Here is a 14711-nt window from a genome sequence, read left to right as displayed (position 1 = left end):
GTAATCAACCAAGGGCAGGTTACTTCATCATTCTGTGCCTCAGAGGGATGTTCTGAGGATTTCATGAGAAAATACCTGCAAAGTGCTTATACTAACTGCCTACTGAAGATTAGCTCTAATTATTGTTCTTAATATAATTATTTCTCTTTCCTCTTCTAGGAATTACCAATATGTATCCTTTGCCCATTTAAAGGAAATGGTTTGTCACTTGTTAATTCATATACGCTCTCTTATATTCTGGTTATTAAGCATTTTTTCTTTTGCTATCCATATTGGCAAGACTTTCTACTTTTTTTGCTGGTTGTTTTTATGATTTTTAAAAAATAGTGCAGAAGGTTTACATTTTTATATGATTGCATCATCAGTCAATCTAGTTTTCTATGGATTTTGGGTTTTGTGAAATCCTTTAGCACTCTAATATTATAACTGTATCCTTCCATAATTCCTTCTAATTTTATAAATTTCAATATAAATATTTTTTTTGAATTCCATAGTATAGCTACACCATAACTTATTTGATTTTTCCATTTCATTTAATTTCACTGGAGAAAATGTGTATCTATGTACTATGTGTCCTCCTGCCCAGGTATGTGGTGCTTCATCTCATCTTTTCAGTTTCTTTTTTAAATGTCCTTCATTTTTCTTCACTTAGGTTCACATTTCTTTAACTTTACTCCTAGACCTTTTATAGTTTTATTACTACTGTGAAGAGACTCATTCTTTGGATATTTTTCAACTTGTTATGTTTCATCTGGCAGAGATGAATGGATTTTTCTGTATTGCTAGCTTATCTGGTGATTTTTACTGAATTTTCTAAGTTCTAATTGCTTAAGTGATTCTATTGAATTTTCTAGGAGATAACATGTCATAAAGAGGTAACAGTGTTTTAGTTTCTTTTCAATCCTCTTCTTTTTTTTTTCCATTGTACTGAACATTTAGTTGAATGGTGAATAGAACTAGCGATAATAGTCATTCTTTTTGTTTTTCTTTCTTTTTGCCTCCCTCTTTTCTTCTTTCTTTCTTTTTTTCTGCCTTCCTAGGATTCTTCAGAAGTGGTGAGATATAAAGAAACTTCTTTCTTATTGCTCCTGAGAAAGTAGAAATTTTGGTGGTAGCTCAGAATTTGTGACCAAAGGCTTTTCCTCATAGCCTCTGTGCGACTCTGCCAAGTTGCCTCCTTCCTCAGAAGACTTCGGTCATCAAAACCTTATAGAAGATGCTTCCCAGGATTTATGGCAACTCCACATCATAGAACAATACAGTTGATTTGTGCCTTCAGGGCAGTGGTTCTCAAACCTGATTCATTACCAGAATCAATTGTGAAGGATTATAAAGTCAAAGACTGTCTTGACTGTACTCAGTCAGAATCTCTGAAGACGGTGCTTGGAAATTTTATAAATTGTCTCAGATAGTTACGTTTGAGAACTCTTATCTCTACTTCCAGCAGATATGCTTAACATTTAAACAAACATATTTAAACATATATTTAATCTATGTTCAATCTAGAATTCATCGGTATCTATAATCTCCTCTAGAAGAAAACATACCATCAGTTTTGCTTATCTCTTCCCCCAACACCCCACTGTGTTGTGGTTATCTAAATTCTTTCCAGTTAGATGAATGTCAGGGATTCTTTGACGGGGGTTACATTTGAGAAAACGCAAGAGATAAATCTGTTTTAAGTATTTTTCCAAACTGTGATCCCCATTATACTATTCATATGCTAAAAGGGATTAAATCTATTTTGGGGTAAACAGAGGTCAAGAAGAAAAGCATGCTTTGTTCTAAGAGATCCAAATAGCCTAAACACGTGTTCTTTTTTTTTTTTTTTAAGATTTTATTTATTTGAGAGAGTGAGAGTGAGTGAGAGAGAGAAGGAGCAGGGGGAGGGGCAGAGGCAGAGGGAGAAGCAGACTCCCCACTGAGCAGGGAGCCCAACTTGGAGCTCCATTTCTAGACTTGGGGATCATGACCTGAGCCAAAGGCAGATGCTTAACCAACTGAGCCACCCAGGCACCCCCTAAAACACATGTTCTTAATAGATTTCTTATTGCTCTGCCTCACTTCAGCTGACAAGGCGATACATTTGTGGGACTTTTGAAAACCAACTTCCCACCAGCATAACAGTAGTTTCAGAGTTAATAAAGAGCATCAATAGCATGATGAGGGCCTTGTTATCTTGTAGAAGCTGTACTGTTTCAATAAGGCAGTTTGGGGATTTCCTACATAGCACAGATTAGAATTGTAGACATTCCACCTTACCTGAAGCTGTGCCCCGGTAGCTGTATTGATCACAAGCCTTTCTTTGGATCCTAAGGACAAGTGTTTGTACTTTATTACTACCATGCCTAGAGTTCACTGGCTCATGTTGATTGTGTATTTCCTTTTGAAGTCTTTAAGAGTAAAACCTACAAAGGGTGCCTGAGACATCTGTTCTTGCAGATATTATATATTCCTATTGGCTGAAAGACCATTTTGAACCACCTATTAGTATGGTCAAATTTTATGATTAACAACATAAAATAGAGATGCTTCCTGCCTTCCTTCCAGCTTGCTCAGCTTGGGGAGCTCTTACTTGCTCCCATCTGTCCCTGTTCAAGTCTGATTCACAAGGAGTTTTTTAGTATTTGTACATTCACATCATGGTTTCAGAATGGCTGTTATAGCTCCAAACATCATCCCGGGCAGCAAGGAAAAATATGTCACCAGCAAGCTCTTTTTGAGTATGTGGCTCTTTTATCAGAAAGCAAAACCTTGTTCAAAAGCCTGAGGAAGAATTCCCCTTATATCCTATTGGCCAGAAGAGAGTCCTATGACCACTTTTGTAATGAGGGAGAGTGGGATGGTGTCTATATGGAAGGAGGAATGGGGTCACCACAACTGGTTAAGTACATTATTGCTCCAAACAAATAAGAATCAGAGTTCTACGGGAGAGAAATTAGCTTGTTAGTTTGTTGGTTTTCATTTACATAATTGTATCACTATATATACACACATAGGATACATGGCCTTGATGTACATGAGAATCAAAGCTTTCCTCTGGAAGGCACCCTCTTGTAAGCCTTCTTTGATGTGGCAAACATCATATTGTGGGAGGGAGAATTTCTTTCCTTTCCCAAACCACTCTACAAATCCCCATACGATGGAATGTTGAGCTTTATGAATGAGGGGAAGATACAGAATCTGATGGAGTTCAAGTCCCAGAAAAAAACTTGGAGGGGGCTTGAAGTAAAATGCCTCTGTGTGAGGCATTTATTGGGTCATGAAACTTTTTTATGGGGCTGGTGTGGTCCAATGGCTACAAATATTAAGCTAACCCAAACTGAAATGAATGAATGATCTCTTTTTATAAAAGTGGAACATTGAAACATCCTCATCCTACATTTATAATTTTATGTTTGACTCTGTAAATGGTTAACTGAGTAGGGGCTATAGTGGAGAGGCACATAGGAAGAGGAACTGCGTAGAGTAGTTATGGGGCAAGGATGTGATCCCAAGGTATAGCCCCTCCTTTGGAACAGAAACCTCTGGGTCTTTGGGTGGGAGTAACAAGAAGTTAGGTGCTAATGAAAGCTGGGATGTGTTTGGTTTGGTACTGTATCCTCTCTCTAGAGCAGTCTCGAACCTAGGAAGTAGAACAGGTGGTAAGGACACAGTTAGGTGTCTGAGGGACAGGGAGAATGAAGAGCAGAGGTAACAGGGCAAATAGGACGAGCAGGATGAGTCCCGGATGATAAGCCACACCTGCTGAGGTGGCAAAAGAATGAGGAAATAGAAAAACAGCACGGTGGGTGGGACCCACATATTTTTCTATCAACTAAATAAATGCTTGCCTTGGAGTGTAGGCTAGACATGATCTAGTTAGTCACCTTTTAACTTCAAGCTGGGCTTTCTCACCCTTCTTCCTCATACCTTTTCTCCTTCTTTACTTCCTAAAAACTGCACATTTATACCTCACCCGCAATGTGCCCATTACTGTTATGGTCTCTGACCTTAACAAGTTTACAATCACATAGTCAACCAACCAAATGAGATGGTTTATATACAAATCAAATACTGTGGTATCATAGGGGAGGGGATTAGTAATAATGCTTATCGTCCGGGCTATCGAGGAAGGTATGAAAAGAGAAAGTTGGAATAGCTGGCTCCTAAAATTCCTTCCATCTCTTAGCAGTCTATAATATTGTTTGTTTCTGTCTTTCCAAGCCCCATAACCTTATTTGCTTATTAAGCAGACACAAATATAGCTTGCCATGTCTCACACAACCATTTTTTCAGCATTACAGATGCCCATTCTTTTAATGTTCATAAAAACCCGTTGGGGCAGGTGCTATTATTATCTTCATTTTATCTATGAGGAAACTGGTGCAGAGAAGTTAAGTTACTCTCCCAAAGTCGTATAGCTAGTAAGTGGCAAAGCTAAGGTTTGAAACAAGAACTCTGCCTCCACAGCCCATGGTCTTAATCATTTTAGCATGTTGCATTTTTGAGTTTCAGTATTTGTTCACAAAAAGAAAAATATTTGAGTGATGAATACAAGATCTAATTTTGAGCTAATTTCCTGTTGGATGGGTAAGGAGTTCATTTTCCCTTTTTAAATTTTTAATAAGATCCAATCGACTCCAAGTAGTTTTTGAAGTGAAGCTATAGAATTTTAACCTTTCATTATGCAAGTACAGGGGGCAATGAGGAAATGATTTAGGTGTCCGTTAGGGGTTCTTCCAAACTTTGGACTTTATATCAGTGAAGCCAAAAGAAAAGAAGCTGGCTAAAGTGACCCCCAGATCTGCTGTTCTATTGGCTGTTCTGCTCTTCCCCTCATTAAACAAGTACTGATGGGATAGAATTTATACACCACACTATGGCAGTTGAGATGGGGACACATGGAAATACAGGCTTGGTATCTGCAATTAGCGAACTTAAAATTTAATCAAGGAGACTACACACACACACACACACACACACACACACACACACCAACTTTAAATAACCTTCACAACCTAACAATATGTAATCAAGCACCCAAACAAGGAATTTAAGAAGCTGAATTATCACTGGGTAGACTTAATGGAAAGGCTGGCTTGGACCAGAGGGGGAGACAGCATATTGAACTTATACACTTCTGCAAATTTTCTTGGTTTCATGTGTTCCTAAGACCTTCACTTCTTCCACCCATCTGCTTGGCTTCAGCTACTGCTGCAACACCTGACAAATTCTGTGGTCCATGAGGTTCTACCATCTGAGACTGGCCAGTTCCATGCCTGGAATCTCTGGCTACTCCCACCACTTTGAGACTTGTATGAAATATCACATCATGTTTAACATAGCCTATGTCTTCCTAGGCAGCTCCCACAGGGTCCAGAAGTGTACGAGAGTTGACTTTGGCCAAAGGGTAAACAGGAGCTGGAAAGAGTTTGGGCAGAAAAGTACTCTTTCTGTTTCTGTCTTTAAGACTTATCCGAAACAGCTTCTCTGACCAGCTTGTCTGGAGACATCCTGGGTAGCTGAGCAGGTGACCTGCCAAGCGACTGACTGAGATTCTTCAAGCTTATTGTGAGGTAGAGGCCATTGTTATGCTCACATTGCTTGTCACTTTTCCTGCCTCACTTCACTTTTCCTCTTACTCTTACCCTGGGATTGCACCTCCTTAAATAATCATTGCTTCAGTTTCTGTTTTCTAGAAGCCTTGGAGTAAGACAGAAGAGAAGAAAATCTTTGTATAGAATATGCAAAGGAATGATCCAGGTTGAGAACATTTATGTTGGAAATAGCCAAATATTAGATATTACTAATATTAATATTAAATATTAGGTCAGGGGCACCTGGGTGGCTCCGTCGTTAAGCGTCTGCCTTCGGCTCGGGTCATGGTCCCAGGGTCCTGGGTTCGAGCCCCACATCGGGCTCCCTGCTCGGCGGGAAGCCTGCTTCTCCCTCTCCCACTCCCCCTGCTTGTGTTCCCTCTCTTGCTGTGTCTCTCTCTGTCAAATAAATAAATAAAATCTTTAAAAAAACATAAATATTAGGTCAAATATTAGAGGTCTATGCCGAGAGACATGTGGATTCTTTGAAGGCTTTTGAGCAGAGGAGTGCCATGATGGAAACTGGGATTTAGGAAAGTGGATCAGGGGGCGCCTGGGTGGCTCAGTCGTTAAGCGTCTGCCTTCGGCTTAGGTCATGATCTCAGGGCCCTGGGATCGAGCCCCACATCGGGCTCTCCGCTCAGCGGGGAGCCTGCTTCTCCCTCTCCCACTCCCCCTGCTTGTGTTCCCTCTCTCGCTGTGTCTCTCTCTGTCAAAAAATAAATAAAATGTTTAAAAAAAAAAAAAAAAGGAAAGTGGATCAGGTTGAAATAGAAAATTGGAGTAGTGGAGATGGAGAGAGCTAGAGGCAGGAAGACTATGATTTAAACATGAGGATGAATGTAGGACCAAACTGTAGAAATTAAATGGTAGACAAGAAATCTTAGGATGGCTTTAGTCATTTTGATATAATAGGAGTCAAGGTCATTCACTAAAAGTAAGTAAAGGAAGGTACAATTGGAGGGTCAAGGGGAGGAGAATGTGTGTGTTACCCTCCTGAGCATCCATGGTTCAGAATGGGTCACATTGCTTTTTGCTGGGCCTGGCTGTGTGGCTCTTGGTCTTTCTGCTCTCTATTAATAAGCTTCTAGGACACACATAAAATTTCTCATTTCATGATTTGTTTGTGTACTATAAACAGGTTGTCAAAAGACTGATCAGATATTTACATGGTCTATTTAATTTGGATTTTGTTAATTCAGCTTTGTTAATTTTATAAATTAACAAATTAAAATTAGTTAAATATTGTTAACTAAACTACTATAGAAACTTTTATTTACAGCACATTTTACTGAACAAACAGATGCATCCTGTGATTGTATAGCCATTGGCTTTTCTTGAAACCACAGAACACTAATGCAGTCATGATTTTTGTCTAGATTTTGCTGTTCATGAGAAGGCAGAAGTGGGCTGAGCAAGCCACGCTTTCATTCTGGATCTGAAATAGAAAAATGTGTGCTCAGTGAGTTTTATTTATTTTTTTAAATCCTCAGCTGCATTTAAAAATATTTTTGAGTGCTTTTTTTTTTTTTTTTTAAGTAGGCTCCATGCCCAGTGTGGAGCCCAACATGTGGCTTAAACTCACGACCCTGAGATCAAGACTTGAGCTGAGGCCAGGAGTCTGAAGCTTTACTGACTGAGCCACCCACACACCCCTTGAATACTTTTTGAGTTCTGTATACATTGGCCAGTTATTGAACACTTGGGTCTGTGCTGAAGTTCCCTGTGTTCAAGATTGTATACTTGCCTAAAGGAGGGAATAATGTTCCAGAACATTACTTCAGTATAGTTCATATGCTGAGACAGGCAGATGTAAATTATAAACCAGATGAGATAATATAATGTATCTACACAGGCTCCGAGTTGAGAAAATTCAAAGATTTCTTAAGTTAACAAACAAACCCACCAACTAACCAACCAACCATAAACATGAAATGGGCCCCCTAAAGAAAAAAATGATTTATCGTGCATGATGTTGTGGTTTCCAGGGACTCAGACTGTCATCTGGCTAGTGACTTAGGTTGGAGTCTGCTTTTTGACCGAAATAGTTAGTCTTGCTCTGGTGGCACAGGTACTAATGCAGGTCCTTTTTCAAGGGGTGGTATTCTAATAGAGGTACCCCATTTGTCTGTAGTGTTGAAGTGGTGATCCTGATGTTTATGACAGGATATCATTTCCTCGCAACTGCTCTTGCAAAAATCATGCCTGACCTAGAGATGAGTGTCTCAGCTGCTTTTTGGTCGTATTTATTGATAGTCAGCTGCTTGTCATTGGTAACTACCCGGTTTCAGTTTCATCACAGGAAGATATGAGCCAAGAACAGCATTTAGAAATCAACCCAAGACTTGTGGGAGTCTGACCACTGTCATAAGTGGAAGGCTGAACTGTGCGTGGGGGGTTTCAAAAATGGGGGAAACTTCAAAAGTATGGGAGAGCATCACAATTTGAAGTGATGGAGGATGGGCGAAAAAAAAAAGTCAGTAAGGAAAGTACAAGGAGCATGTGGAGGAAGACTGAATAAGACAGACTTTTTTTTTTTTTTTTTTTAACTTCTGCACACAGGAGAAAGTATATGCTAGGAGTTGGCCCTTTAACCATACGAAGATGCCTATGCCAGATGCTTTGAGCACTGCTTAAAAAATCACCACGAGGTCTTTCTTCAGATCACTTCTAATCTTTCCATACATCAATTTACTTCGGTCCCTGGACCTGCTGGGCTGTCTCACCTTGCCTAGACCTACTGGGATTAAGCTTTGGTCTATTTATCATGGTTCTTACCTGGCAACCTCATATGAGGCTGCCTGTGAAAGCTGTCTCCTGGCATCATGAATCTCATTCACAGGTTAGAAGTTTCCTGTACCTGAGCCACCCATGTCCCAGGACACAGGTGTCTCCTATTTATTTATTGCTCCACTTGGCCTGTTGAGAAAGCTTTCTATGAAAAAAACATACAATCAAAACAAAAGAAAACTCACCTAATCAACCAGTCCACCCACTCAAATCCCCAAAGATCTACGAGTGTGGTGACTGCAGGGACCTTAAGGCAGGTCACCTGGATTCCTGAGGCAAACGCCCACTGGGGCAGTTTCCCGGCTGTGGCCACGAATCTCCCTCCCTTCAGCTCCCTTCAGCTCAGAACAAGCGCAGGTGAGCCAGCAAGCTGCTTCACAAATGCTCAGCTGGCCTCTGAGCCTTGCTAGGGCCAGCTATTTAAGTAACCCGATGATGCCTCTAAATTAATAAGGCATTTGGGAGGTGTCTGAGGGTTGCCTTACAAAGTACTGGTACTTGCTTCGGGCTGAAGGATTTGCTACTGTGTCTATTTTTAATATAGGAGAATGAAGAGAAATGGGGCTTCTACCTCTTTATAGATAATCAGTAGCCTTTTTGCCAAATCCAGTGGTGGGTGTTTAATTCTCCTCTAAGCTCCTCTGTGGGAATCTGTGCCCCATACATCATTTTTTGTCTTTTACCTAGTAGTGTTTCCTAAAACCCAGCCCTAGATACTCTTTTATTATCCTTCCATACTCTCTTTCTTTCCTGAAGAATAGGTTGGTTTGTTTGTTTATTGAAAACAGGAATCCATAAATTTATTTATTTATTTTTAAGTTTTTATTTTAATTCCAGTTAGTTAACATATAGTGTTATATTAGCTTCAGGTGTACAATATAGTCTTCCTTTTTAAGTTTTTTAAAAGATTTATTTATTTGAGAGACGTGGGGGGCAGAGGGGGAGAGAGAATCCAGAAGCAGATTCCCCACTGAGCATGGGGCTGGCATGGGGCTTGATCCCAGGACCCTGAGATCATGCCCTGAGCCAAAACCAAGAGTCCATTGCTTAGTCCACTGAGCCACCCAGGGGCCCCTACAGTATAGTCTTTCAACAATTCCATTTGTCACCCAGTGCTCATCAGGACACGTGCACTCCTTAGTCCCCATCACCTATTTAAAACCCAGCCCCCTCTGGTAACTATCGAGAACAGGTCTATTTTGATTCCAACTTTCTGTAGATAACACGTGCCTCCATTTGTCCAGCCCCAGATTTTCACCTGAGCTCTGAGACTCATTTATAACTGCCTACTTAGATGTCTTCTTCATTATGAAATCATTCAGAAATCATCACATCAAAGGCCAAACTTATCTTCCTTTAAAACTTTCCCAATTTACTCCTACTTTTATATTTCTAATCCCGGAATAATTTCTTATCTTTCAGTAATACACATTCACTACCTTATCCTATTTAATTTTCTTTTAAATAATTCTTCACTTTGTTTTCTTTTCCTTTCATTTTCACTGCTGTTCTCCAAACCTCCTGTTCTTACATAATAGCCTCTTAACTTCTCTTCCTACTGCTAGGTGTATCCCCTCCAATCATCATTTCAAGTACAAAAACTTTTGTTGTTCACCATAGCTTACAAGACAAAGCCAAGCCTCCTAGCCCAGTCTGCTCTAGTATAACCTACAAACTCGACCTTGTCTTTCATAGGAGGCTGGGGAGAACCTGGATCCTTGGTGGCCCGTAAAAAGGCAGGCTTGATAAGGAGGAGATGGAGCATATTATAAAGATAGCTATTACCTCACCAATGTCAGTTTCTCAAATTTCATATTGATATAGGTCACTGTTCCACCAAAGCTGGGTCTAAAATTTGAACTAGAGACCTCAGTTAAGTAGCTTGGTGCAAATTTCAGATAAATAAATACTTAGTCTCTGTTGAGTTGATGCCAAATAAAATGGGAGAGGGGAAGACAGAAATGGGGTTATGCTAGAGCCAGCTGGATTTGAGTTAGACAAAGGAGAGAAGTTTGAGGAGATGCAGGGCCATGGGACCAAGAAGAGGTTAATTCCTATTTCTTAAATCAACATTGAGGTCTTTCCTGGCAGATTATCCATCTTCCTTTCCTGATGTGTTTACCCCATAGCTGTTATTCCTGTCTGACACATTTTATATTTTATTTGATCATTATATGTCTCCACAACAAGAATGTAAGCTCCATGAAGGCAGGGAATTTTGCTTGTTTTGTTTACTGCTGTCTCCCCACTTCTTAGAACCGTAACTGGCACAAGGTATGTGATCAATATTTATATATTTATTTGTATATATTTATAAATATTTGTTGAATAAAATAAATTTCACAATGAAGAATAAATATTTGTTGGATAGACTTTCTTGTATAAAACCTTATTTATTTATTGGTCAGTCTGAACATTTCTACCCTTAAACATGTTAAGTTTATTTCTCTTCAAAATAATCTTTATGCTATTCACCTGCTTAGAACTTTCTACCTTCTCTTCAACTATTCAAATTCCACCCCCATTTTGGCTTCTGGTCAATTGCATCACGGTAGGGAAACTTTCTCTAGCATCCCAGGCTACGTAATTACCTGTCTTTTTGTTTTCCAGAAGCTCTTACTGTTTGTACCACTCATCTTTGGAATTCTCACAAACTCAGATGCTGGTGTACCTTGCTGTTCAGTGCCTCCCTTGGATTCTGGTTTCTGTCTTCCTGAACTTCATCTTCTCTTACTATCCATGTTATGCTCCTTAGACCTTAGCAGGTGTCGGCTTCGTGTGTGCATTTTGCTCATTCATGTGTTATTGATTCATTCAACACATACTTGTCTAACACTTGTTGGGTGTTACACAATGGGGCATAGAGATGAACTCGGCCCAGTCCAAGCCTTTAAGGAAATAATAGTCTAGTAGAGTGTAAACTAGTTAGATTTTACACTTCTTGAAGATAAGACATTGAAATTTTTTTTTGTATGTGTCCCCATCACACTTCAAATAACGTTAGAGACACCATGAGCTCAATCAATAAGCCAAATTATGAAAGTATAACTTTAGCACTGACAGGAATTTAGACTATTCTAATCCAATCACCTCATTTTATGGGTAAAGATACAAAAAAGAATGGTTCAATAACTTGCCTGTCATATAGTTAACTAGAGGCAGATCTGGGCTGAGAGAAACTGGGGTCCTTGACTCTCAGGTCAAATTGTATCACTGTGTCATTGTCAGGAAGATGGTAGAGAAAACAAGATTTATTTACATAAAATAATTGTTTTAAAAAGTATTGATTAAAATTCTGGAGGGCTGATATCAATAAAATGAAATATCCAATATGAAAGTATTTATTATTTGGTTAGAACATATAAAGGATTCTCTGGGAATAAATACATCACACTAAATGGAAAATTCTTTATGATCACCAGTGTGTGACACTGCAGCCTCTTGTAATAACCCAGCAATTAGTGCCAGGACCATTATTTGAGGTATCTAGAAACTTTCTGGCAACCCTACCTTGACTATTCCTGGCTGTTCCTCATGCCCATCTCCTGCCTTATCCTCTTTGATCCTATTTAGTTAGTAGCTATTTTAGGAAGCGAGAAATTGGAGCCTCAGGGACCCAGCTCTCTGCCCCGTTTTGGGCCACCATGAGATCACCACAGTAGGACCCACAAGAATCTTGGTAATTTTGATTTGCATTCTCAGTCTCCCTTCTGGATGTGGGAACTTCATTCTCAGAGGGTGAGCTCTCACTCCATATATCTCTTAAGTCCAGGTGGTGTGCCAGTAGGTACATGAAAGGGGGAAAGATATGGTGACAGGGTTTCCTCCAAAGTAGAATTTAAAAAAAGGGTTTGGAAGTAAATATCCCCATTGTAAACACTAATTTGAGTGCTGGGTGAGTTATGGTATATCTCTGAATGCATTTAATTCTAGTAGAACTTCTCTGATGGGGTCTTGTGTGGAGAAAACCACTGGAGGACTACATATATTTGCAAATATAAATTTATATATAAAGTATTGCTGGGAGCTGAATGTCCTTACATTAAAGAGTGGGATTAAAAAGTTAGCTGACCACAGAGACCTGGGAGTAGTGTATGAAAGAGAATTCTGGGGAGCCACTTGCAAACTAGAGGAATGTGGCATATTTTTACTTCTTTCCCATTGCCATTACATAATGTGCGACAAGTAAAGATTGACTTCTACACAGAGATGGAACATTTCCCAAAACCACTTGGATTAATCTCATGTTGATCTAGGATAGGTTGATGTTCTTCCTCCCTTAATTCAGTTATTAGAAAATGGCTTATGATTTTTGTCTTTAGAGATGTATGGTTGCTTTCCACGAACAATAACACACTAGGTCAGATTTGTTCTAATGATCTGAGAGGCTCCAGTTGTAGCAGAGACGGAAAAATCTACAACCCGTGTTCACATGCGGCTGTACCAGATTTGAAGGTTAGAAGTCAGAAGACAAGGAGATCCTGGGGCAAAGTGCTGGTTTGGAAACATAATTATATGTGGGTGTTCCTAGCTTGGCATGAGTATAAGCCTCCTGGGGCGAACTCCATCCTTTTAGCTTTGAAATGTGCTGTGTGCCAGACTCTGCGGGTAGCTTCCTTTCCAGATGAAGAGAAACTAGCAGAACTTGGGCTGGTGAATTGCTCATGGCCAAAGAGGCCAATACACAATCCTGGGAACTTTAGTGATATGGTGAGTTGAGGAGGAGAAGCAGGGACTTCGTACGTTGAGAGTCTCACCTCCCAACATGGGATCAGCGGGAGTCCTTGAGCTCTGGTCTCCTTCAAAATAAATCCTGGCAATTGCACTTTGATCACAGGACCAATTACCTTTCCCTACTATAATCTTCTACCGGTGTAATCAGATTATGTGAAACTATAATTAACAATCTGTGAATTGTGTCTTTTCAGATCCAGTTGGTCTTCGCCGGTGCTCAAAGACTATAGAAGCAATCTAGTTTTTAGTTCTTGGATGAGCTAGAACTGATGGTGACTCTACAGCAAAACTGAAACAAACTGTCATTTTATGGACAATGTCTATTTATCTTTCCCACATTATTAGAGTCAGTGGTTGAATTGGGAGGCAAGAGAGTGGCTATAGCCATAACACTGCATACTTATTGGCTGAGGAAGAAGCGAGCTGGTGTCAAATTCTCCTGTCATGTTCTTATCCTTAAGGTACATGGTGAAGCATTAAATGTTGTGGGATCCATATGATAAAAACTAGTGTTCCATACCATATACCAAGTGTCTGATGTGAATCTAGGTCTAACCTGGACACAGTGTGGAGCAAAGAGGGGAGTCATCTAATGCTATATTGTCATTTACCCCCACCGTCCCTTCTTATTCTCATGAGCAGAGAGGGTTTTGAATCCAAAAGTAGGACTGACTTGTTTGAATCTGGGGTTCTGGGTCAAGCTGTCTTTGCTATATTTTCCAAAGAGCAGGTTCAAGTCCCTAGACAGCTGTGCTGAGCAGATTCCTTTGTTTTACTAGGAATGGGGATGATCCATAATTTACCAAATTCAGAACTGCCTCTCTAGATCAGGGCCAATCCCTGAGTTAAGCTACAGAATCTCAAGTCTGAATCCCAGCTTTGCTCTGCTGCTTCTCTCAGGTTGAGAGAATTTATAAAGTTGAAAAACAGACTGTGTTACCCCAGAATAAATGAAGTTGTACTTATATTACTCCTTGGCATGCCATTCATCATAGGGTTATCTTTTTCCCTAAGGCGGGAAAAGTTTTCTGAAGGCATCCTGGAGAGAGATGCTACTTGGTAAAGAGTTCTCAGAGGTGAAAGAAGGACTGGCTGTGAGCTGTCTTCTAGAGGAATGGCTACACTGTGTTATCTTCCCCTGCTGCTTGTTTGTCCTTACAGATATCTTGACTATGAACAATAGTTTCAATAAGGAAGACAGAATGAGTTCTGACAGGAAGGTTGGGAGCTGTGACGGGCAGGAGAGGAATGAAGCCAAACAGCATGGAGATGTGTCATCACCACTGGGTTTTACCTTGCTTTACATTCAGTTACTTGTTTTTCTTTCAAAGTGCTCGGCACTTATTCAAGAAACAGCATATACGTTCTGACTTTGAAGTAAAAGATGAACTTTCTGCTGCAAAGTGTGGAAATAAGTCTCATTATTCTCTTCCCACACGAGTTCATTAATACATCCATCCATTCAAGAGTCATTTACTGAGAGCTCACTACGTGCAGTATAGTACTGCTGGTTACCAACCACTTATTTCCTATAAATTTTGTAGTAGGGAATGATTTGCCTTTATTTATTTATTTATTTATTTATTTATTTATTTATTTATTTATTTA

At 39.8% G+C, this 14711-nt stretch overlaps 1 long non-coding RNA gene across 1 annotated transcript in view; it reads left to right on the top strand.

Moving 5' to 3' along the window:
* Positions 1 to 14493, top strand: part of LOC113918421 — a 55014-nt gene extending 40521 nt beyond the window's left edge. Inside the window, exons 3-4 of the long non-coding RNA XR_003518555.1 lie at positions 13298 to 13564; positions 14265 to 14493. This is a non-coding gene — a long non-coding RNA (uncharacterized LOC113918421). The remainder of the gene's footprint in view (positions 1 to 13297; positions 13565 to 14264) is intronic.
* The last annotated feature ends 218 nt before the right edge of the window (positions 14494 to 14711 follow it).

The sequence above is a fragment of the Zalophus californianus genome, chromosome 1 (genome assembly GCF_009762305.2).
Source record: "Zalophus californianus isolate mZalCal1 chromosome 1, mZalCal1.pri.v2, whole genome shotgun sequence".
Lineage (NCBI taxonomy): Eukaryota > Metazoa > Chordata > Mammalia > Carnivora > Otariidae > Zalophus > Zalophus californianus.
This window is presented reverse-complemented; position numbering and strand designations above follow the sequence as displayed.